The 22946-nt window shown below is 54.5% G+C and overlaps 1 protein-coding gene across 5 annotated transcripts in view; it reads left to right on the plus strand.

The window, feature by feature from the left end:
• Positions 1 to 22946, plus strand: part of BCOR (BCL6 corepressor) — a 213949-nt gene that overhangs the window by 141501 nt on the left and 49502 nt on the right. For 2 of the 5 annotated variants that reach the window (XM_075335501.1, XM_075335505.1), the window contains exon 1: positions 8312 to 8640. The exons of 1 other annotated variant lie outside the window; for it this stretch is intronic. The gene's annotated coding sequence lies outside the window, so the exon portion shown is untranslated. Of the gene's footprint in view, positions 1 to 8311; positions 8641 to 10958; positions 11174 to 21882; positions 22104 to 22946 lie in introns of those variants that run through there. 2 more of the 5 variants (XM_075335503.1, XM_075335502.1) reach the window with 2 other exon arrangements.

Below are 22946 nucleotides of genomic sequence, written 5' to 3' on the forward strand. Positions count from 1 at the left end.
TTCCATCTGTACTGCACCAGATATGGGGGGCTTCCATCTGTACTGCACCAGATATGGGGGGCTTCCATCTGTACTGCACAGATATGGGGGGCTTCCATCTGTACTGCACAGATATGGGGGGCTTCCATCTGTACTGCACCAGATATGGGGGGCTTCCATCTGTACTGCACCAGATATGGGGGGCTTCCATCTGTACTGCACCAGATATGGGGGGCTTCCATCTGTACTGCACCAGATATGGGGGGCTTCCATCTGTACTGCACAGATATGGGGGGCTTCCAGCTGTACTACACATATATGGGGGGCTTCTATCTGTACTGCACCAGATATGGGGGGCTTCTATCTGTAATGCACCAGATATGGGGGGCTTCCATCTGTACTGCACCAGATATGGGGGGGCTTCCATCAGTACTGCACAGATATGGGGGGCTTCCATCTGTACTGCACAGATATGGGGGCTTCCATCTGTACTGCACAGATATGGGGGCTTCCATCAGTACTGCACCAGATATGGGAGGCTTCCATCTGTACTGCACAGATATGGGGGGGCTTCCATCTGTACTGCACAGATATGGGGGCTTCCCTCTGTACTGCACAAATATGGGGGGCTTCCATCTGTACTGCACCAGATATGGGGGCTTCCATCTGTACTGCACAGATATGGGGGCTTCCATCTGTACTGCACAGATATTGGGGGCTGAAATCTGTACTACACCAGTTATTAGGGGCTTTAATCTATACTGCACCAGTTATTGGGGGCTTTTATCTGTACTGCACCAGTTATTGGGGGCTTCAATCTGTACTGCACCAGTTATTAGGGGCTTCTATCTGTACTGCACCAGATATGGGGGGCTTCCATCTGTACTGCACAGATATGGGTGCTTCCATCAGTACTGAACCAGATATGGGGGGGCTTCCATCTGTACTGCACAGATATGGGGGGGCTTCCATCTGTACTGCACAGATATGGGGGCTTCCCTCTGTACTGCACAGATATGGGGGGCTTCCATGTGTACTGCACCAGATATGGGGGCTTCCATCTGTACTGCACAGATATGGGGGCTTCCATCTGTACTGCACAGATATTGGGGGCTGAAATCTGTACTACACCAGTTATTAGGGGCTTTAATCTGTACTGCCCCAGTTATTGGGGGCTTTTATCTGTACTGCACCAGTTATTGGGGGCTTCAATCTGTACTGCACCAGTTATTAGGGGCTTCTATCTGTACTGCACCAGATATGGGGGACTTTTATCTGTACTGCACCGGTTATTAGGGGCTTCCATCTGTACTGCCCCAGTTATTGGGGGCTTTCATCTGTAGTGCACCAGGTATTAAGAGCTTCCATGTATTGTAGTGCAGTAAGGATTATCGGGGGCTTCCATGTAGTGCACCAGGGATTTTCGGCGGGTTTGCATGTATTATGCAGCAGGGATTATCGGGGGCTTCCATGTGTTGTAGTGCAGCAGGAATTATCGGGGGCTTCTATGTGCTGTAGTGCAGCAGGGATTATCGGGGCTTCTATGTGCTGTAGTGCAGCAGGGATTATCGGGGCTTCTATGTGCTGTAGTGCAGCAGGGATTATTGGGGGCATCTATGTGATGTAGTGCGGCAGGGATTATCGGGGGCTTCCTTGTGCTGTAGTGCAGCGGGGATTATCGGGGCTTCTATGTGCTGTAGTGCAGCAGGGAATATCGGGGCTTCCATATGCTGTAGTGCAGCAGGGATTATCGGGGGCTTCTATGTGCTGTAGTGCAGCAGGGATTATCGGGGCTTCTATGTGCTGTAGTGCAGCAGGGATTATCGGGGGATTCTATGTGCTGTAGTGCAGCAGGGATTATCGGGGTTTCCATATGCTGTAGTGCAGCAGGGATTATCGGGGGCTTCTATGTGCTGTAGTGCAGCAGGGATTATCGGGGCTTCTATGTGCTGTAGTGCAGCAGGGATTATGGGGGCATCTATGTGATGTAGTGCGCAGGGATTATGGGGGCTTCCATGTGCTGTAGTGCAGCAGGGATTATCGGGGCTTCTATGTGCTGTAGTGCAGCACGGATTATCGGGGGCTTCTATCTGCTGTAGTGCGGCAGGGATTATCGGGGGCTTCCATGTGCTGTAGTGCAGCAGGGATTATCGGGGCTTCTATGTGCTGTAGTGCAGCAGGGATTATTGGGGGCATCTATGTGATGTAGTGCGCAGGGATTATCGGGGGCTTCTATCTGCTGTAGTGCGGCAGGGATTATCGGGGGCTTCCATGTGCTGTAGTGCAGCAGGGATTATCGGGGCTTCTATGTGCTGTAGTGCAGCACGGATTATCGGGGGCTTCTATGTGCTGTAGTGCAGCAGGGATTATCGGGGCTTCTATGTGCTGTAGTGCAGCAGGGATTATCGGGGCTTCCATGTGCTGTAGTGCAGCAGGGATTATCGGGGCTTCTATGTGCTGTAGTGCAGCACGGATTATCGGGGGCTTCTATCTGCTGTAGTGCGGCAGGGATTATCGGGGGCTTCCATGTGCTGTAGTGCAGCAGGGATTATCGGGGCTTCTATGTGCTGTAGTGCAGCAGGGATTATTGGGGGCATCTATGTGATGTAGTGCGCAGGGATTATCGGGGGCTTCTATCTGCTGTAGTGCGGCAGGGATTATCGGGGGCTTCCATGTGCTGTAGTGCAGCAGGGATTATCGGGGCTTCTATGTGCTGTAGTGCAGCACGGATTATCGGGGGCTTCTATGTGCTGTAGTGCAGCAGGGATTATCGGGGCTTCCATGTGCTGTAGTGCAGCAGGGATTATCGGGGGCTTCTATCTGCTGTAGTGCGGCAGGGATTATCGGGGGCTTCCATGTGCCGTAGTGCAGCAGGGATTATCGGGGCTTCTATGTGCTGTAGTGCAGCAGGGATTATCGGGGCTTCTATGTGCTGTAGTGCAGCAGGGATTATGGGGGCATCTATGTGATGTAGTGCGCAGGGATTATCGGGGGCTTCCATGTGCTGTAGTGCGGCAGGGATTATCGGGGCTTCTATGTGCTGTAGTGCAGCAGGGATTATCGGGGCTTCTGTGTGCTATAGTGCAGCAGGGATTATCGGGGGCTTCTATCTGCTGTAGTGCGGCAGGGATTATCGGGGGCATCTATGTGCTGTAGTGCAGCAGGGATTATCGGGGGCTTCCATGTGCTGTAGTGCGGCAGGGATTATCGGGGCTTCTATGTGCTGTAGTGCAGCAGGGATTATCGGGGCTTCTGTGTGCTGTAGTGCAGCAGGGATTATCGGGGGCTTCCATGTGCTGTAGTGCAGCAGGGATTATCGGGGGCTTCTATGTGCTGTAGTGCAGCAGGGATTATGGGGGCATCTATGTGATGTAGTGCGCAGGGATTATCGGGGGCTTCCATGTGCTGTAGTGCAGCAGGGATTATCGGGGGCTTCCATGTGCTGTAGTGCGGCAGGGATTATCGGGGCTTCTATGTGCTGTAGTGCAGCAGGGATTATCGGGGCTTCTATGTGCTGTAGTGCAGCAGGGATTATCGGGGCTTCTATGTGCTGTAGTGCAGCAGGGATTATCGGGGCTTCTATGTGCTGTAGTGCAGCAGGGATTATCGGGGCTTCTATGTGCTGTAGTGCAGCAGGGATTATCGGGGCTTCTATGTGCTGTAGTGCAGCAGGGATTATCGGGGCTTCTATGTGCTGTAGTGCAGCAGGGATTATCGGGGCTTCTATGTGCTGTAGTGCAGCAGGGATTATCGGGGCTTCTATGTGCTGTAGTGCAGCAGGGATTATCGGGGCTTCTATGTGCTGTAGTGCAGCAGGGATTATCGGGCTGCTCGGTGATAATCTGCTGTGTAATGGTGGCGTATTAGGGCGATGATCACCCTCCGCTGCCTGGTGCCGCACTCTTCAGACGGCCGAGTCCATACAATTAAAGGCACATTCCGGAGCTGCCAATCCTTGTGCTCCGGGCAAGGTACAGAACTAGCGTGGAAGGGATCGGGCGACTGATAAGGGCGGGTGCGGGGAAAACAAGCCTAATGATCGCCAAGTGTCCTCTCCTTCCATGGGAAAGCTGGGTGACTACTAGCCCCATTACAGTGTCAGGATGTGGTCCACCGTCCTCATCCCATTACCCCGATCCTTCATAACCTGCCCCAATACACAGAAATCCTGAACATGGAAGGGCGCGAGCGTGCGTCTGTAATGGCTGCTGAGAACGCACGAGGATACATAGCAGCGATGCACGCCCTCCTGACCCCCATCCAGAGAATACAGGGGCAGGTGAAGACCCCACTGTGCAGACGGGGAGGGATCGGGCCGTTATCGGTATATCTTCTGCTGATCGTTCTCTGCACGCACCACATAGTGCACATTTCACTTCTCAGCAGGGCTCAGCCTGTGTCTTGCGGCCACTAATGATTATATTGAGCCTAGAGCCGTCTCTTCAGCGCATTGCTGCTCTGCGCACCGGAATATTGCAGCCTGGAAGAGCGCAGCGAGCGCAGGATTTCCTTTCTTCTCCTGTTTCTCTAGGAGCGCTTATATTCGGGTAAATACGGTATTCTCCGCGTTCACATTCAAACGAATCTCGGAGCCAGCGAGGAAGTTCAAGGATTGTGTGAATGCAAATTGTAAGAAATCACCGCGGATCGCTGCGGACGGGAACTGGAGCGGAGGCTCCGTGCTGGGGGCACAATATGGGGGCCCCCCCGGAATGGATCTGCTGTGCATATCTCACACACAGAGATGAGTGGTAGAAAGATCTCAGGGGGGGGGGGGGGGGGCGCACGATATGGGGGTCACATCAGATGGATATTCAGTGGATGCATCACGGATGTGTGGTAGAAAGCCTAGAATCCCCCTGACCATTCTGCCCTGATTAGTCTCATCACTTGTGGGTGAGCAGTGGGCATCGTCAGGTTCCATTTCAGATTGGTGTGTGTGTGTGGGTGTGTGGGTGTGTCTTTTAGGGCTCAGAGAGCGTCCATATCACGGACCAGGGTAGCTGTGTAGGGCCGGCAGCGCTATTCTGCTCTATGTGTCGGATGAGGTTCGGATCATCAGTGAAGCTTCAGTTTCCAGACACAACCATTATCAGCCGAGGAAAGCATGATCATGTGCAGCGTGATAATGGTGGTGTCACCCTGGCCTTAGGCATAAGCTGTGGCCCCTGCAGTCTCGGGAGCAGCAGAGGTCCTGACTCTGATGAGCGAGCACTACCATGCTCGGGTGCTCAGTACTCCTAAAGTACCGATCATGGTAGAGCTCGCTCATCACTAGTGACGAGTACCGATCATGGTAGAGCTCGCTCATCACTAGTGACGAGTACTGATCATGGCAGAGCTCGCTCATCACTAGTGACTAGTACCGATCATGGTAGAGCTCGCTCATCACTAGTGACGAGTACCGATCATGGTAGAGCTCGCTCATCACTAGTGACGAGTACCGATCATGGCAGAGCTCCCTCATCACTAGTGACGAGTACCGATCATGGTAGAGCTCGCTCATCACTAGTGACGAGTACCGATCATGGTAGAGCTCGCTCATCACTAGTGACGAGTACCGATCATGGCAGAGCTCGCTCATCACTAGTGACGAGTACCGATCATGGTAGAGCTCGCTCATCACTAGTGACGAGTACCGATCATGGCAGAGCTCGCTCATCACTAGTGACGAGTACCGATCATGGCAGAGCTCACTCATCACTAGTGACTAGTACCGATCATGGCAGAGCTCGCTCATCACTAGTGACGAGTACCGATCATGGCAGAGCTCGCTCATCACTAGTGACGAGTACCGATCATGGCAGAGCTCGCTCATCACTAGTGACGAGTACCGATCATGGCAGAGCTCGCTCATCACTAGTGACGAGTACCGATCATGGCAGAGCTCGCTCATCACTAGTGACGAGTACCGATCATGGCAGAGCTCGCTCATCACTAGTGACTAGTACCGATCATGGTAGAGCTCGCTCATCACTAGTGACTAGTACCGATCATGGTAGAGCTCGTTCATCACTAGTGACTAGTACCGATCATGGTAGAGCTCGCTCATCACTAGTGACGAGTACCGATCATGGTAGAGCTCGCTCATCACTAGTGACGAGTACCGATCATGGCAGAGCTCGCTCATCACTAGTGACTAGTACCGATCATGGTAGAGCTCGCTCATCACTAGTGACGAGTACCAAGCACTCAAGCATGGTAGTGCTCGCTTTTTAATAGTTACGAGTACCGATCATGGTAGTGCTCGCTCATCACAAGTCGTTACAAGTACTGAGCACCTGAACATGGTAGTGCTCGCTCATCGCTAGTTCTGAGTATCGCGTACCTGAGCATGGTAGTACTCGCTCATCACTAGTTACAAGTACAGCACACCGCACACATAGTAGTGCTCGCTCATCACTAGTTGCTAGTAACGAGCACCCGCGCATGGTAGCGAGTACCCAAGTGTGGCAGTGCTAGCTCATCACTAGTTACGAATACCGATCATGGTAGAGCTCGTTCATCACTAGTGACTAGTACCGATCATGGTAGAGCTCGTTCATCACTAGTGACTAGTACCGATCATGGTAGAGCTCGCTCATCACTAGTGATGAGTACCAAGCACCTGAGCATGATAGTGCTCGCTCTTTACTAGTTACGAGTACCGATCATGGTAGTGCTCGCTCATCACAAGTCGTTACAAGAACTGAGCACCTGAACATGGTAGTGCTCGCTCATCGCTAGTTCTGAGTACCGTGTACCTGAGCATGGTAGTACTCGCTCATCACTAGTTACTAGTGATCAGCGAGTATTACCATGCTTAGGTGTGTGATACTCGTAACTAGTGATGAGCAAGCACTACCATGCTCAGGTTCTCGGTACTCGAAACGACTAGTGATGAGCTAGCACTGCTACACTCGGGTGCTCAGTACTCGTGACTAGTGATGAGCGAGCTCTACCATGCTTGGGTGCTCGGTACTCATAACTACGATGAGCGAGCACTACCATGCTCGGGTGCTCAGTACTGGTAACTAGTGATGAGCGAGCACTACCATGCTCAGGTGCTCAATACTTGTAATGACTAGTGATGACCTAGCATTGCCACACTTGGCTGCTCGCTACCATGCGCGGGTGCTCGTTACTAGCAACTAGTGATGAGCGAGCACTACTATGTGTGGGGTGTGCGGTACTCGTAACTAGTGATGAGCGAGCACTACTATGTGTGGGGTGTGCAGTACTCGTAACTAGTGATGAGCGAGCACTACTATGTGTGGGGTGTGCGGTACTCGTAACTAGTGATGAGCGAGCACTACCATGCTCGGTACTCGGCACTCACCTTCCATCATTGGGGGAACCGGTTGATCTACCATGTGATGGATTGGATCCCGCAGACACTGTGCACGACTGTGTGTGCCGCATATCACAGAGGATCGTATGGTCCCCAACACCACGCCGTGCCTCAGCCCTCGTACATGTGCAGCGCCATCATACAGAGGTGCAGGCCCGGAGGGGATGTGTCCGGCTCTCCACTCAGGAGTGAAGTGGCACATAATACAGGGGCATTGTGAGGACGAGGCCCACACCCCGGGGATCAGCAGTATTGCTGTAACATGGGGCACATAATGCCGCTTCACCTGTCACCGCTGCACATGCTCTTGCGTGGATCACTACAGCCAGGTAGAAATGACATTAAACGCATTGTCCTGATGTGCGCAGTGTGTGAACTGTAACTTATGGGACTCTGTGACACGCTGCAGACTGTTCTGTATCCGCAGCCGCCTCACTCGGCTGATCACTGCCAGGCATTGTTCTGTGCATCTATAGGTGACATGCAGCTGTGGGGGATGGGTACACAGCCCTATACACATCTGTGCCCACCGCCTGCTTGTGCTGGGCGCAGAGATAAAGGCAGCGATCGTCCCAGGCAGAGACGTGCTGCTCAGAGGAAAGAGACCGTTACAGGAAGAGATTACACTGAGGATGGAAAGAATTAGCGCAGCCCTCAGCGCCGTGTGTGTAATGAGGACATGATGGGGAGACAGGCAGGAAGAACGAGGGGGATGGGAGGAAGGTAATTGCCGCCTGTCTGGGGAGTGTCAGCGGGACATCACGTCTGCAGGCGGAATAACCGGCACATCACCGGAGGAGCGGCACTAGCGGACTCTGCGCCCTCCGTGCGGCTCTGCCCCGGGCTTCCCCGGCACCACAGCCGCTAACACCGGGGGAGGAGAGGGAGGAAGCAGGGGGGGAGGGGCTGGCGCGGCTCCTGCTGCCGCCTCCCACCGCTCATCTTTCTTCTTTCCTGGGGGCTTCGGAGATTGACCTCGCTAACCCACCCCCCACCCAGCAGCAGCCGGCGCCTCCTCCTCCCGGGGAGGGACGTATCACTCCGGCTCCGCTGTGCGCACCAGCCTGCAAATAACAATAATAAACTTTAGTGCGTCCGCTGCGCGTCTGGAGAGAGCAGCGCGGAGACCGAGCTCTGCTGGCGGATCGGGGCTCGCGGCAGATCGGGGCTAGGCTGTCACTACGGGAACGATCCGACACTCGCAGGATTATACTTTATGCGTGGAAGGATGCTGGACTGTCTGTTCACAGCGATTTACAAGGAGGATCAGTGCCGGACACGGACCTCTGCTGCCTGAAGCTTCGCTACGAGGACGATCCCCGGCACCGCAGGTAGGCACGGAGTATCAGCGGCGGATCGGAGTATCAGCGGCGGCACGGTGTATCAGCGGCGGATCGGAGTATCAGCGGCGGCACGGTGTATCAGCGGCGGCTCGGAGTATCAGCGGCGGCTCGGAGTATCAGCGGCGGCACGGAGTATCAGCGGCGGATCGGAGTATCAGCGGTGGCTACGAGTTATCGGCGTCTGATCGGCGTATCGGGGCTCGGCGGTCCGCAGTGTGTGCTAGGAGCGGGGTTGTGCGCAGAGTTTCTGAGCGATCTAACACTTGTCGGGGAGGAAGCAGGTAGTCACCATTGTACGGTACAAGTGTGGCCCGATCTCTGTATGGAAGGATCGCCCACATCGGGGTGTGATACGTGTTATCGCTACTTATGTCCTGTGAAGCTGCGATCACATCTCCGGAATTGTCTGTAAGAAGTTTCCTTTTATGTCTGCCACTGATCTATTGCAGCGATATGGTTGTATTGATCGGGAATTACAATGCATTATGTGCAGGGTGCTGCGTGTCACTGATCACCACGATGTGAGATCCGGAGGGGGAGGGGGATGGGTAATTTTGGACATCGGGGAAAGTCCCGGAGTGTCGCATCCTGTGTCCTCGGCTCACGACATGAATGTACGGAAGGGACGATCCGCGGCGGAGAGCTACACGGTGGTAACCGAGCCACCATGAGTCACTATGTATATAGTATTTGTGTGTAGTGTATATATATATATATGTGCAAATAATATGAGAACGATCACTGCGCTGTCTGCATTTCACTTGTTTAGCGTTGGGCGCAGTACACGGGGTAGTAGTGCAGACGAATCTGTTTGTGGCCATCTCCTCTGTTGTCGGTGGCCATCCGCTGTAGTTGGTTGGTGGCCATCCCTCTGCAGTTGGTGGCCATTCCTCTGTGGTTGGTTGGTGGCCATTCCCTCTGCAGTTGGTGGCCTTTCCCTCTGCAGTTGGTGGCCATCCCCCTATAGTTGGTTGGTGGCCATCAATCTGCAGCCGGTGGCCATCCCGCTACGGTCAGTGGCCATTCATCTGTGGTTGGTTGGTGGCCATTCCTTATGCAGTAAGTGGCCATCCCTCAGTGGTCAGTGGCCATCACTCTGCAGTCGGTGGCTATCCCTCTGCAGTTGGTGGCCATTCCTCTGTGGTTGGTTGGTGGCCATCCTCTCTGCTGTCGATGGCCATTTCTCAGAAGTCGGTGGCCATCCCACTGAAGTTAGTTGGTGGCTATCTCTCTGTGGTCAGTGGCCATCCTTCAGTGGTTGGTGACCACACATCGATGGACAGTGGCCATCCCTCTGAAGTCGGTGGCCATCCATCTGTGGTTGGTCTTTGGCGATCTCTGGTTGGTTGGTGGCCATCTCTGTGGTTGGTTGGTGGCTATCTCTCTGTGGTTGGTCTTTGGCTATCCTGTGGTTGGTCGGTGGCCATCTCTCTGTGGTTGGTCACTGGCCATCTCTCTGTGGTTGGTTGGTGGCCATCTCTCTGGTTAATCGGTGGCCATGGCTCTGTGGTTGGTCGGTGGCCATACCTCTGTGGTTGATCGGTGGCCATCCTTCTGTTGTTGGTCGGTGGCCATCCTGTTGGTCGGTGGCTATCCTGTGGTTGGTCGGTGGCCATCCTTCTGTGGTTGGTCGGTGGCCATCCTGTGGTTTTTGGGTGGCCATCCTTCTGTGGTTGGTCGGTGGCCATCCTTCTGTGGTTGGTCAGTGGCCATCCTTCTGTGGTTGGTCGGTGGCCATCCTTCTGTGGTTGGTCGGTGGCCATCCTGTGGTTTTTGGGTGGCCATCTTTCTGTGGTTGGTCAGTGGCCATCCTTCTGTGGTTGGTCGGTGGCCATCCTGTGGTTGGTCTGTGGCCGTCCTTCTGCGGTCAGTGGCCATCCCTTGGTGGTCGCAGTGGCTGCCCGGAATGCGCACTTCTGCACGTACGGAGTCTGGCGAGTGACGCCGTCATTGACACTATTGATTCCCCATGACAGCTCCGGTCACGATGATGTGTGAGGACACCGGGCGCAGCGCACATAAAGCATCCGCTAATATGAGCCGAGGGGCCGGTGACCCCGATCACTGGCGGAGCCCCGCAGCGCCGCTGATTGCAGCAGAACATCATTAATCTTGTGTGCGGGCAGGAGACAGCGGAGCATCCGCCGAGCTGAATTATTAACAAGGAGTAATGGAAGGTTTTCTGGAGTATACTGCCCACGGTTCGGAGGCTGCGGGGAGCGAAGGGTTAAGTGTCTGCTCGGGAGCGCACGCGTTATTAGTCCCGGGGAGCAGGATGTGTCGGGATTAGGAGGGAAGCGTCTCTGCCGCGATCACCTGACGACTCCTCGTTTGTTCTGCCGTCACGCAGCTCGGCCGGGGATGATCGGGTTAATGAGTGATGGATGGCGGTGCAGGGATCGGCAGTTTTTCCGACTGGACGATCGTGGGTTGTGTTAGTTGCACTTTTGACCTCAGAGCAGTCACCGGAGCGGAGGACACGGACGCGGGCTCCAGAAGCGTCTCCAGGGCTGTTTGGAAAGTAAATAAATGTGGATGTGTCCGGGCGTCAGCGCCAGACTCCGCCGGTGTGTAATTATCGCGGCTGAGCGGAGCCGCCGCCACTGGAAAGCACTAATTGCCCCGTTTTATGGCCGCTGTGACCTTCTTTATACTGGCGCTCATTATACGAGGCTCGTGGAGTGCGCGGATCGCGGGCTGCTGTTACGTCCCGGAGCTGCGCGGCACAGTGCCCGGCCCTGAGCGGTACAGAGTGCCCGGCCCTGAGCAGTACAGAGTGCCCGGCCCGGAGCGGTACAGAGTGCCCGGCCCTGAGCAGTACAGAGTGCCCGGCCCGGAGCGGTACAGAGTGCCCGGAGCGGTACGAGCGGTACAGAGTGCCCGGCCCGGAGCGGTACGAGCGGTACAGAGTGCCCGGCCCGGAGCGGTACAGAGTGCCCGGCCCGGAGCGGTACAGAGTGCCCTGCCCGGAGCGGTACAGAGTGCCCGGCCCGGAGCGGTACAGAGTGCCCGGCCCGGAGCGGTACAGAGTGCCCTGCCCGGAGCGGTACAGAGTGCCCGGCCCGGAGCGGTACAGAGTGCCCTGCCCGGAGCGGTACCAGCAGTACAGAGTGCCCGGCCCGGAGCGGTACGAGCGGTAAGTTCCCGTCACGGAGTGGTACAGTGTGCCCTGTTAGAAGCGGTACGGTATACACGGAGCGGCACAGTATGCCCGGCCCGGAACGGTACGAGCAGTAAATTCCCGTCACGGAGCGGTACGGTGTTCTCGGCCAGGAGCGGTGCGGTGTTCCCGGTCAGGAGCGGTGTGTGCCCGGAGCGGTGCGGTGTTCCCGGTCAGGAGCGGTGCGGTGTTCTCGGTCAGGAGCGGTGCGGTGTTCCCGGTCAGGAGCGGTGTGTGCCCGGAGCGGTGCGGTGTTCCCGGTCAGGAGCGGTGTGTGCCCGGAGCGGTGCGGTGTTCCCGGTCAGGAGCGGTGTGTGCCCGGAGCGGTGCGGTGTTCTCGGTCAGGAGCGGTGTGTGCCCGGAGCGGTGTTCTCGGTCAGGAGCGGTGTGTGCCCGGAGCGGTGTTCTCGGTCAGGAGCGGTGTGTGCCCGGAGCGGTGTTCTCGGTCAGGAGCGGTGCGGTGTTCTCGGTCAGGTGCGGTGTTCTCGGTCAGGAGCGGTGCGGTGTTCTCGGTCAGGAGCGGTGTGTGCCCGGAGCGGTGCGGTGTTCTCGGTCAGGTGCGGTGTTCTCGGTCAGGTGCGGTGTTCTCGGTCAGGAGCGGTGTTCTCGGTCAGGAGCGGTGTTCTCGGTCAGGAGCGGTGTTCTCGGTCAGGAGCGGTGCGGTGTTCTCGGTCAGGAGCGGTGCGGTGTTCTCGGTCAGGAGCGGTGTGTGCCCGGAGCGGTGCGGTGTTCTCGGTCAGGAGCGGTGTGTGCCCGGAGCGGTGCGGTGTTCTCGGTCAGGAGCGGTGTGTGCCCGGAGCGGTGCGGTGTTCTCGGTCAGGAGCGGTGTTCTCGGTCAGGAGCGGTGTGTGCCTGGAGCGGTGCGGTGTTCTCGGTCAGGAGCGGTGTGTTCTCGGTCAGGTGCGGTGTTCTCGGTCAGGTGCGGTGTTCTCGGTCAGGAGCGGTGTGTTCTCGGTCAGGTGCGGTGTTCTCGGCCAGGAGCGGTGTTCTCGGTCAGGAGCGGTGCGGTGTTCTCGGTCAGGAGCGGTGTGTTCTCGGTCAGGTGCGGTGTTCTCGGTCAGGAGCGGTGCGGTGTTCTCGGTCAGGAGCGGTGTGTGCCCGGAGCGGTGCGGTGTTCTCGGTCAGGTGCGGTGTTCTCGGTCAGGAGCGGTGCGGTGTTCTCGGTCAGGAGCGGTGTGTGCCCGGAGCGGTACCAGCAGAGGACACGGTACGGAAGCAATTAGGCGACATGGGCCATTACATAAGCGCAATAAAGCCGTGCGGGCGGGGGAGTCATCGCGGCCGGCACCAAGCGCTGCTCAGTGGGAAGCGCCCCATGGTAATTACCGGACACAAGTCTCCGGGGCCGGCGCTGCCCGCAGACAGTAATGCGCCAGGATCATTACCGGCCATTAACCACTTCTGGGCTGACTCCTATTCCTGGGCTCCCGCGGCCGCTCATTAGGATGGCGCGGTCTCCGCACGTGTAATTTGTATGCTGAGGAGAATCGCGTCACGGACGGCAGGAAATTGGCAGAGACTTCTGTCCCCGCTCTGGCCTCAACCTAAACTGCGCTGCCAGCCGGGCGGGGGACAGCAATGGACGTCACCTGCCGAGTTCTGCGGGGATTCACCCCGCACGTGGCCCGCGTGGATCTGTCTGTGGCCGGGACCTGTGCAGAGTGAGAGAAATACGGGGACAATGAATCTGCCACCAACACTATCGAGTCCGTGGAGTCGCAGAGGCCGCATTGCCGCCATTGTATGATACACCCTGTACTTATTCCACCCGGCTCCAGTCTGTAGGTCCACCGACCGTCCGCCCACGGGAATGGCCTGAAGTGGCGCCATGCTGAGAATCTCCTCAGAGGGGGGCTCGGCCACGGCTGTGCTTTATATGGCCACAAAATCACAGCCACATGTACGATCCTGACCCGAGCCACAAAATCACAGCCACATGTACGATCCTGACCTGAGCCACAAACTCACAGCCACATATACGATCCTGACCCGAGCCACAAACTCACAGCCACATGTACGATCCTGACCTGAGCCACAAAATCACAGCCACATGTACAATCCTGACCTGAGCCACAAAATCAGCCACATGTACAATCCTGACCTGAGCCACAAACTCACAGCCACATATACGATCCTGACCTGAGCCACAAACTCACAGCCACATGTACGATCCTGACCTGAGCCATAAACTCACAGCCACATGTACGATCCTGACCTGAGCCACAAAATCAGCCACATGTACGATCCTGACCTGAGCCACAAACTCACAGCCACATGTACGATCCTGACCTGAGCCATAAACTCACAGCCACATGTACGATCCTGACCTGAGCCACAAAATCACAGCCACATGTACGATCCTGACCTGAGCCACAAACTCACAGCCACATGTACAATCCTGACCTGAGCCACAAACTCACAGCCACATATACGATCCTGACCTGAGCCACAAACTCACAGCCACATGTACAATCCTGACCTGAGCCACAAACTCACAGCCACATGTACGATCCTGACCTGAGCCACAAAATCAGCCACATGTACAATCCTGACCTGAGCCACAAACTCACAGCCACATGTACGATCCTGACCCGAGCCACAAAATCACAGCCCGCATGTACGATCCTGACCCGAGCCACAAAATCACAGCCACATGTACGATTCTGACCCGAGCCACAAAATCACAGCCACATGTACGATCCTGACCCGAGCCACAAAATCACAGCCACATGTACGATCCTGACCCGAGCCACAAAATCACAGCCACATGTACGATCCTGACCTGAGCCACAAAATCAGCCACATGTACAATCCTGACCTGAGCCACAAACTCACAGCCACATATACGATCCTGACCCGAGCCACAAAATCACAGCCACATGTACGATCCTGACCTGAGCCACAAACTCACAGCCACATGTACGATCCTGACCTGAGCCATAAACTCACAGCCACATGTACGATCCTGACCCGAGCCACAAAATCAGCCACATGTACGATCCTGACCTGAGCCACAAACTCACAGCCACATGTACGATCCTGACCTGAGCCATAAACTCACAGCCACATGTACGATCCTGACCTGAGCCACAAAATCAGCCACATGTACGATCCTGACCTGAGCCACAAACTCACAGCCACATGTACGATCCTGACCTGAGCCACAAAATCACAGCCACATGTACGATCCTGACCTGAGCCACAAACTCACAGCCACATGTACAATCCTGACCTGAGCCACAAACTCACAGCCACATGTACGATCCTGACCTGAGCCACAAAATCAGCCACATGTACAATCCTGACCTGAGCCACAAACTCACAGCCACATGTACGATCCTGACCTGAGCCACAAAATCACAGCCACATGTACGATCCTGACCTGAGCCACAACCTCACAGCCACATGTACGATCCTGACCCGAGCCACAAAATCACAGCCACATGTACGATCCTGACCCGAGCCACAAAATCACAGCCACATGTACGATCCTGACCCGAGCCACAAAATCACAGCCACATGTACGATCCTGACCCGAGCCACAAACTCACAGCCACATGTACGATCCTGACCCGAGCCACAAAATCACAGCCACATGTACAATCCTGACCCGAGCCACAAAATCACGGCGCCTTCACACCTCAGTGACATTTCTCATAGACAAAAAAATTGTTCACGAAATTGTCGAGTTTGGCCAGCGTGGACAGTGTTTGGCCGATGCCGACGGAATTTGGCCAGGTCTGCCTAGTTTGGTTGGCAGAGTTTGGCCGCTATCGGTGCAGTTTGGCCGCTATCGGTGCAGTTTGGCCGCTATCGGTGGAGTTTGGCCGCTGTCGGCGGAGTTTGTCTAGCGTTGGTAGAGTTTAGCCGATGTCTGCAGAGTTTGGCCGCTATCGGTGGAGTTTGGCCGCTATGGCCAGAGTTTGGCTAGCGTTGGCGGAGTTTGGCCGCTATCGGCAGAGTTTGGCTAGCGTTGGCGGAGTTTGGCTAGCGTCTGCAGAGTTTGGTCAGTTGTGCCACAGTTTTAGAGCAGTGTAATTTCTTTACCATCCCATAGACTTTTACTGGTGAGATTTACCAGAGACTAAATATATCTTGTAAGGATCACTGGGCTATAAACACTCAGATGTGACCGGAAGAGGCTATGAAAAACATGGAATGAACTCCTACAATTAAAACTGAGGTGTGAATGAGGCCTATGATTGGTTCAGACAATGTATTAATCGTCCGTGTGAACGGCCGACAGCAGCCCTGTGCCGGTTCACATGGACGTCTGCAGGTGACAAATGGCAGCGGGCACCACTGTGATCGGGAGCAGACTGGTCCGTTATAATCAATGGCTGCGCAATAAACATCAGACTAAGATGGGGAACAGTATTTGATCTTTATAATTGTTACATTTTTAATGTAAAACACGGGCACTGATTACATACAGCGGACAATATGGATGAAACGCTGACAGTATTTTCTGGACGATTTGGCATACTGTGTGAATTGTGCCCTGTCACAGATTAATATTGGAAGGTTTGGGAAAAAGTTGTCATTTTTTATTCATATGTGAAAAGCACTGAAGAAATATGAGAACCCTGACGCCTTTATGGTGCATTTTGTGTGTTTTTATGTGTTTTTTATGGGGCTTTTTTCTGCTTCTGTTGATTCATTTGTCATTTTTGGAACTTGTTTTCTAGTAGAAAAAACTTGACATGTTGCTGCTTTCTGCTCCCAGAAATAACCAGCACCATTCACATGAATAGGAGGCTATTCCGAGCTCGGATGGGTGCGTTCACACTGGCAGGATCCTTACACGGATACTGCTCTGAAATCCACACAGAAATGCTTAATATAATCAATGAGAAAACCTGAGCGCTACGGTCACTGGAGTTATGGAGTGGCCGCTCCTTCATTTTTTGAGGAGGATTTGAAGCGTTTTTCCCTCAGTTTCTGCTCCAAAATCTTTTTAACGCAATGTGAACACAAAATGTCAATTACTGATATGTTTTTTCCTGACAAAGTTCCAAATTTTACCTCAGAAGTGCCTAACCTAAGAGTATGTGCGGAGCCTAAGAGTATTATTATTATTATTTATTATTATAGCGCCATTTATTCCATGGCGCTTTACAAGTGAAAGGGTATACGTACAACAATCATTAACAGTACATAACAGACTGGTATAGGAGGAGAGAGGACCCTGCCCGCGAGGGCTCACAGTCTACAGGGAATCGGTGATGGTACAATAGGTGAGGACAGAGCTGGTTGCGCAGTGGTGTACTGGACTGAGGGCTATTGTAGGTTGTAGGCTTGTTGGAAGAGGTGGGTCTTGAGGTTCCTCTTGAAGCTTTCCACGGTAGGGGAGAGTCTGATGTGCTGAGGTAGAGCGTTCCAGAGTATGGGGGATGCACGGGAGAAATCTTGTACGCGATTGTGGGAAGAGGAGATAAGGGAGGAGCAGAGAAGGAGATCTTGTGAGGATCTGAGGTTGCGTGCAGGTAGGTACCGGGAGACTAGGTCACAGATGTAGGGAGGAGACAGGTTGTGCATGGCTTTGTATGTCATGGTCAGTGTTTTGAACTTTAGTCGTTGGGTGATGGGAAGCCAGTGAAGGGATTGGCAGAGTGGCGAGGCTGGGGAGTAGCGAGGGGAGAGGTGGATTAGGCGGGCCGCAGAGTTTAGGATAGATTGGAGGGGTGCAAGAGTGTTGGAAGGGAGGCCAGAGAGCAGGAGGTTGCAGTAGTCGAGCCGGGAGATGATGAGGGCATGCACTAATGTTTTTGCTGATTCTTGGTTAAGAAAAGCACGGATCCGGGAGATGTTTTTGAGTTGTAATCGGCATGAGGTGAAGAGGGCTTGGATGTGTGGCTTGAAGGATAGAGCAGAGTCGAGGGTCACTCCAAGGCAACGAGCTTGTGAGACTGGGGAGAGTAAGCAACCATCGAGTTTGATGGAAAGGCTTGTTGGAAGAGATGAGTGAGGAGGAGGAAAGACAATGAATTCTGTTTTGTCCATGTTAAGTTTTAGGAATCGCGCAGAGAAGAAGGATGAAATAGCAGACAGACATTGTGGGATTTTGGTTAGTAGAGAGGTAATGTCAGGTCCAGAGAGGTAGATCTGTGTGCCATCGGCATAGAGATGATACTGAAAGCCGTAGGACTCTATGAGCTGTCCCAGGCAGAAGGTGTAGATGGAGAACAACAGGGGTCCAAGAACTGAGCCTTGGGGGACACCGACAGATAGGGGGCGAGATGAGGAAGTGCTGTGAGAATGGGAGACGCTGAAAGTTCGGTCGGTTAGGTATGAGGATATCCAAGATAGGGCCAAGTCTGTGATGCCCAGAGATGAGAGAATCTGTAGTAGGAGGGAATGGTCTACTGTGTCGAAGGCAGAGGACAGGTCCAGGAGGAGGAGGATAGAGTAGTGTCGCTTGGCTTTGGCGGTTAGTACGTCGTTAGTGACTTTAGTTAGGGCAGTTTCAGTGGAATGATGCGGTCGGAAGCCAGATTGTAGCTGGTCAAAGAGAGAGCAGGAGGAGAGGTATGAGGACAGTTCAAGATGGACATGCTGTTCCAGTAGTTTTGAGGCATAGGGGAGAAGGGATATGGGGCGATAGTTTGACATAGAAGAAGGGTCAAGGGAGGGCTTTTTGAGGATGGGTGTGATTGAGGCATGTTTAAAGCATGAAGGGAATACACCAGTTGTTAGTGATAGGTTGAAGAGATGGGTTAGGGCTGGGATGAGGACTGCGGTGATGTTGGGGATGAGGTGCGATGGGAGCGGGTCCAGTGCACAGGTGGTTAGATGTGATCTTGAGAGTAGAGTGGAAAGATTGTTTTCTGTCATGGTGGAGAAGCTGGATTTGGAGGAAGAAGGCTGAGTAGCTATGATGAGGGGCTGTGGTGATTGTGGGCCAAAGCTTGCTCTGATGTTGTCAACCTTCTGCTTGAAGAAAGAGGCAAAGTCTTCAGCTGAGAGGAGAGGAGAGGGAGGTGATGCTGGAGGACGGAGGAGAGAATTAAAAGTGTTGAATAGCTGTTTAGGGTTGTGAGAGAGAGAGGATATGAGAGATGAGAAGTAGGTTTGTTTTGCAGCAGTGAGTGTGGACTTGAAAGTGGTGAGGGACTCTTTATATGCAATGAAGTGCTCAGTGGAATGAGACCTCTTCCATCTGCGCTCAGCAATTCTGGAAACCCGTCTCAGTTCTTTAGTCTGACTGGTGTGCCAGGGGTGCCTGTTGATTGTGCGGGTTTTGGTGTGTGTGAGGGGGACGGCTGATTCGAGAGCTGCAGAGATTGTAGTGTTGTGCGGAGCCTAAGAGTATGTGCGGAGCCTAAGAGTATGTGCGGAGCCTAAGAGTATGTGCGGAGCCTAAGAGTATGTGCGGAGCCTAAAGGGGGCTTTACACGCTACGACATCGCTAATGCGACCTCGTTGGGGTCTCGGAATTTGTGACGCACATCCGGCCGCATTAGCGATGCCGTTGCGTGTGACACCGATGAGCGATTTTGCATCGTTGCAAAAATGTGCAAAATCGCTCATCAGTTACATGGGGTTCCATTCTCAAATATCGTTACTGCAGCAGTAACGAGGTTGTTCCTCGTTCCTGCGGCAGCACACATCGCTCCATGTGACGCCGCAGGAACGAGGAACATCTCCTTACCTGCCTCCCGGCCGCTATGCGGAAGGAAGGAGGTGGGCGGGATGTTACGTTCCGCTCAGCTCCTCCCCTCCGCTGCTATTGGGCGGCCGCTCAGTGACGTCGCTGGGACGCCGCACGGACCGCCCCCTTAGAAAGGAGGTGGTTCGCCGGTCACAGCGACGTCACCGGGCAGGTAAGTATGTGTGACGGGTCTGGGCGATGTTGTGCGGCACGGGCAGCGATTTGCCCATGTCGCGCAGCAGATGGGGGCGGGTACCCACACTAGCGATATCGGGACCGATATCGCAGTGTGTAAATCCCGCTTTAGAGTATGTGTGTCACCAATTCCGTGACCCCAACGAGTTCGCATTAGCAATGTTGTAGCGTGTAAAGCCCCCTTTAGAGTATGTGCACACAGAGTTTGTTTGCTGAGTTTTTTCAGCAGAAATTGAGCACAAGTCTCCCAAGCTGTTGTTTTTTTTTTAAGATTTGGACAGTTTCAATTTTGAAAACTCTCCAAAAGATCTCGGTGTGCGCGGCCCAGACTTGTTTTACTCTGTATTTGGGACTTGAATTATTGAGCCATAAAACCCCCTGTGTGAACAAGCATTAGGGCAATAATCCCCCCCAGATTAGTCACATAGCGCCATGCCAGCCGCCCTCACTGGGGCCGTAATGGGTCCCTGGGAGCTGATCTCGGCGCTGCTTGTATGTGCTATCAATGAAATGTCGCCGTTCCGGCCGGGCTCGGCGCTGCTTGTATGTTATATCAGTGAAATGTCGCCGTTCCGGCTGAGCTCGGCGCTGCTTGTATGTTATGTCAGTGAAATGTCGCCGTTCCGGCCGGGCTCGGCGCTGCTTGTATGTTATATCAGTGAAATGTCGCCGTTCCGGGCGGGCTCCGCGCTGCTTGTATGTTATATCAGTGAAATGTCGGCGTTCCGGCCGAGCTCGGCGCTGCTTGTATGTTATGTCAGTGAAATGTCGCCGTTCCGGCCAGGCTCCGCGCTGCTTGTATGTTATATCAGTGAAATGTCGGCGTTCCGGCCGGGCTCGGCGCTGCTTGTATGTTATATCAGTGAAATGTCGGCGTTCCGGGCGAGCTCGGCGCTGCTTGTATGTTATGTCAGTGAAATGTCGCCGTTCCGGCCGAGCTCGGCGCTGCTTGTATGTTATGTCAGTGAAATGTCGCCGTTCCGGCCGAGCTCGGCGCTGCTTGTATGTTATGTCAGTGAAATGTCGGCGTTCCGGGCGAGCTCGGCGCTGCTTGTATGTTATGTCAGTGAAATGTCGCCGTTCCGGCCGGGCTCGGCGCTGCTTGTATGTTATGTCAGTGAAATGTCGGCGTTCCGGCCGGGCTCGGCGCTGCTTGTATGTTATATCAGTGAAATGTCGCCGTTCCGGCCGGGCTCGGCGCTGCGTGTATGTTATATCAGTGAAATGTCGCCGTTCCGGCCGGGCTCAGCGCTGCTTGTATGTTATATCTATGAAATGTCGCCGTTCCGGCCGGGCTCGGCGCTGCTTGTATGTTATATCAGTGAAATGTCGCCGTTCCGGCCGGGCTCGGCGCTGCTTGTATGTTATATCAGTGAAATGTCGCCGTTCCGGCCGGGCTCGGCGCTGCTTGTATGTTATATCAGTGAAATGTCGCCGTTCCGGCCGGGCTCGGCGCTGCTTGTATGTTATATCAGTGAAATGTCGGCGTTCCGGCCGAGCTCGGCGCTGCTTGTATGTTATGTCAGTGAAATGTCGCCGTTCCGGCCGGGCTCCGCGCTGCTTGTATGTTATATCAGTGAAATGTCGGCGTTCCGGCCGAGCTCGGCGCTGCTTGTATGTTATATCAGTGAAATGTCGGCGTTCCGGCCGGGCTCGGCGCTGCTTGTATGTTATATCAGTGAAATGTCGGCGTTCCGGGCGAGCTCGGCGCTGCTTGTATGTTATATCAGTGAAATGTCGCCGTTCCGGCCGAGCTCGGCGCTGCTTGTATGTTATGTCAGTGAAATGTCGCCGTTCCGGCCGAGCTCGGCGCTGCTTGTATGTTATGTCAGTGAAATGTCGGCGTTCCGGGCGAGCTCGGCGCTGCTTGTATGTTATGTCAGTGAAATGTCGCCGTTCCGGCCGGGCTCGGCGCTGCTTGTATGTTATGTCAGTGAAATGTCGGCGTTCCGGCCGGGCTCGGCGCTGCTTGTATGTTATATCAGTGAAATGTCGCCGTTCCGGCCGGGCTCGGCGCTGCTTGTATGTTATATCAGTGAAATGTCGCCGTTCCGGCCGGGCTCGGCGCTGCTTGTATGCGCTCTCCGTGAAATGTCGCCGTTGTGGCCGAGCTGGGGCTGTGGGCGGCGGTGAGACACAAACACTGAACCTGCTGGAGCAAGTCCGCGCATAGTTTGGCTGAAGAACCCCGCGCTCGGAAGAAATGCGATCATTGTGTGGAAGAAGCTGTTTCCCCGCACTGCGAGCGATCTGTCTGCTGTCACGTGTCCTCCAGCCATTAACTCTGTCACTGCGAGAGCCAGGGGAGCTGTGTGCCGGGAACTACAGGTCCCAGCAGATGGGTAATGACGAGGAGCTGCTCCTATCAGGGCTCAGGCGCCCACACTGCTGCTGGGACAGATCGGATCGGGTGTTGGACCGCACCGTGTAAGAAATGGCTGAGAGGTAAAGCTGCGCTCCCTTCTGAAACATGAGGGGTGAAGTCAGCGATCCAGCTCGTCCGCAGCTGCGAGGAAAGTCACAGAGGAGGCTGTGCGGCGGAGGCTGTGTGGAGAGGAGGCTGTTTGTAGAGGAAGCTGTCTCCGGCGGAGACTGTGTGTAAAGGAGGCTATGTATAGAGGCTGTTTGTAGAGGAAACTGTGCAGCGGAGGCTGTGTGTAGAGAAGGCTATGTGTAGAGGAGGCTGTCTCCGGCGGAGGCTGTTTGTAAAAGGAGGCTATGTATAGAGGCTGTTTGTAGAGGAAACTGTGCGGCGGAGGCTGTGTGTAGAGAAGGCTATGTGTAGAGGAGGCTGTCTGTAGAGGAAGCTGTCTGCAGCGGAGGCTGTGTGTAGAGGAAGCTGTGTGTAGAGGAGGTTGCCTGCAGTGGAGGCTGTGTGTGGAGGAGGTTGCCTGCAGCGGAGGCTGTGTGTAGAGGAGGCTGCCTGTAGCAGAGGCTGTGTGTGGAGGAGGTTGCCTGCAGTTGAGGCTGTGTGTAGAGGAAGCTGCCTGTGGCGGAGGCTGTGCTTAGAGGAGTCTGCTTGCGGCGGCGGCTGTGTGTGGAGAGGCTATATGTGGAGGAGGCTGCTTGTAGGGACGCTACTTTTGGAGGAGGCTGTGTAGAGGAGGCTGTGTGTAGAGGAGGCTGTCTCCGGCGGAGGCTGTTTGTAAAAGGAGGCTATGTATAGAGGCTGTTTGTAGAGGAAACTGTGCGGCGGAGGCTGTGTGTAGAGAAGGCTATGTGTAGAGGAGGCTGTCTGTAGAGGAAGCTGTCTGCAGCGGAGGCTGTGTGTAGAGGAAGCTGTGTGTA

This window comes from Anomaloglossus baeobatrachus, chromosome 2 (assembly GCF_048569485.1).
Source record: "Anomaloglossus baeobatrachus isolate aAnoBae1 chromosome 2, aAnoBae1.hap1, whole genome shotgun sequence".
Classification (NCBI taxonomy): domain Eukaryota; kingdom Metazoa; phylum Chordata; class Amphibia; order Anura; family Aromobatidae; genus Anomaloglossus; species Anomaloglossus baeobatrachus.